The following is a 2,740-nucleotide window of genomic DNA, read 5'->3' on the forward strand; positions in this document are numbered from 1 at the left end:
AAATGTTTTTAAGTTACAAAGGTACTACCTCAACTCACAAATATTATATCCACTCTATATCTTTCTCAATATCATTCCTAGTAATGCGAGTAGAATTAATTTGTAATCCTTGAAACTCCTCATCTTAATTATAGCTAAACTATGGTTATTTCCACTTGTGAAAGTCTGAAACTGATCATGTCGACATAGTGAGCTAAACTACATTTTGAAGAAACCTATTTAAACGGCAAGGAGAATTTTCATAAAGCATTAAATATCACATAAGGCAGTTATAAGAAGTAATACTAGTTTGTTTGGATAAAAGATTATTTGCCAAAATTTATTTGCTTACATCACTATTACAATTTCCAACACACCTTTTTATCTTCCCAATTATCTTTTTATCTCACATACATCACATCACAAAAAGTGCTACAGTAAAAATATCTCAAATAATTTACAATCCAAACATCTGTCATCCACAGCAGCGACATTAGATGCATTTCTAAGGACTTTCTTAAATAGTTAAACTAATTTTGGTTGAAAGAAACACAAAAAATATGAGTTATTATTATAACAAAATATATAGTTTTTCTTTTTTTTTTTTTCCTCAATCCTCCCTCCCCTCTCCACACTCCTTCCCATCCTCAATTATCAGCCTCATGACTCAAACTTTGAATTTGACACTTGCGGGAGCTCATAGCCGCTGAACCAACATGGCCCAGTGGGATGAAGCTGAAAGTTCGAATGATGACATAACAATAACACAAAATTATAGGACTAGCTATAGTAACTAGGTGATGTTGGTGTATATTTTCACACTGACCTCATCAAGGACGTGTAAAAACGGGTTCCATGCTGGTGGACCATGATTTTGGTGATTAGGTCCGACATTACCACGAATTGATTTATGGGGTGCATTACCACATTTTTAGGCCTATAAATACAGGGGGTCTGGTTCTCAGCTGTACCAAGTTTTCGACAGTAACCAGTTACAAATATCAGTATATTAGCGAGCGAGTTCTTCAAGGAAAAGTTGGCTAGACAGGTGAATATTGATTTCTTTCTTTTTCAAGTTTGTGTGTGGTTTTTCGGCATCAACTCATAAACAACTTGTATAGAAACGCTTGAAAAAGGTTAGGGAGTTGCAAATTAAAGCAATTTCAACATTCTTGAATTGTCTTAAGAAATATTTTGTATTTCTGGTTGTCTACATGCATATGGGTAAGCGGTCTCTAGAATTGTTTGATTAAGCTTCCTGCCGGCAATGTAGTTTCTTACTAATTGGTTGGATTTAGTTTTGTGGTTGGTTGTCTGAAATAATTCTAATTGATTCTGGGAACTCAATTGTTTCGGGTTTTCTTACTGAAAAAAAAATGTTCGGGATTTACAGATGGAACAAGTACCGATGGACCTAGTACCAGTGGACCCGACTGACGCTCGCGTGGTCGAGGTCGGAAAATTTGCAGTGGCAAAGTACAACGAGAAGAAGCAGACACACCTGGCTTTTGTCGCCGTGATTGGCGGATTCACTGGGAATGTTGTTGGATTCAAATTCTACACTCTCATCCTTGAAACTCAGGAACCTCACCGCCCCACAACTGTGGACAAAGCATTTGTCCTTGAGAACCCAGATGGAAGCTTGAACCTCATCAAATACTGGGTTTAATCAAGCGCTACCCTTGATCATCAACTGAGGATCAACGACTTCAAGTGCTTTAATTATCGAGTGTCTATATATGGTGTGGTTTTCAGTTTATGCATGCATGGATGATGTACAGCTGCCATGCATACATCTTCCCACTGTTTTATTAGTATGTTAAATAAGGTGCACTTATACCAACAAAAATGCACCATTCCGTCTCTGTTTGAGTTTGTGTCTGTGTCTTTTGTGTCTGTGTTTGTATCCTTGTACTGGTATGTTAACGGTGCGCTTTTACGAACAAAAATGCACCGTTAAATAAATAAAAACAGTCGTGAGTTTGAGTTTGTATCCGTGTATTTTGTTTCTTTATTACTTGAATGCAGGCTCCAATCTCTCAGTTCTGTATGTCAACTAGATACTATATTCATGACTAGTTATAAATTCTTAGTAGTTAAGTATTACTTGAAATGAACACAAACCTGAGAAAGAAATGAAAGATTAACTGCTATATTGAGAGAAAGATATGTAACTCAGAAAACCAGAGTTCAGTTTTTAAGTGATATGTAACTCTTTTTAGGAGCTTGGATAAGATATATTTTAAGTGATAAACAATGACCCTGAATCCTGATCAAAGTTTAGTATAGTCATTCTTAGTGCATGTGTGTGTGTGCAACGATGAAGTCTACCGAGTATCAGAAAAAAATTTGCAATATGCCTATTGTACATTTAAAAATTTTTATAACAATATAATGAAACTAAATTAGTGCCTAGGGGTGCAAAGTTGAAACAGGTTATAAGTTAGGGGTGCGAAGCTACATTTGATCTGCTAACTAAAAAGTGCATAAGGTGGGTGAGTATAATTTCTGCTAATTTTATTGACACAATAAGCCATAAGAATATGAAAGTTTAAGATGCAATATGACTAGAATTGAAATGTGAGATATATATAAAGTGATAATCAAACGCAAGTCACATTTATAAAGTGTAATTAGACAAATTGTTTACTACTGTTATGCAAAGAATCTATGCTATATATATATATATATTGCCAAAGGAGGAGTTGCGTGTTAACTATTAACCATTTTGTTAATTTTTAGTTTCCTTTTTTCACCTTTT

The 2,740-nt window shown here is 35.0% G+C and overlaps 1 long non-coding RNA gene across 1 annotated transcript; it reads left to right on the top strand.

Moving 5' to 3' along the window:
• Positions 1–917: 917 nt before the first annotated feature.
• LOC113765794 lies at positions 918–1,972 on the top strand. Its single transcript, XR_003467785.1, has 2 exons — positions 918–1,027; positions 1,373–1,972. It is a non-coding gene; the product is annotated as an uncharacterized LOC113765794 (long non-coding RNA).
• Positions 1,973–2,740: the final 768 nt, after the last annotated feature.

The sequence above is a fragment of the Coffea eugenioides genome, chromosome 3, assembly GCF_003713205.1.
Source record: "Coffea eugenioides isolate CCC68of chromosome 3, Ceug_1.0, whole genome shotgun sequence".
Classification (NCBI taxonomy): domain Eukaryota; kingdom Viridiplantae; phylum Streptophyta; class Magnoliopsida; order Gentianales; family Rubiaceae; genus Coffea; species Coffea eugenioides.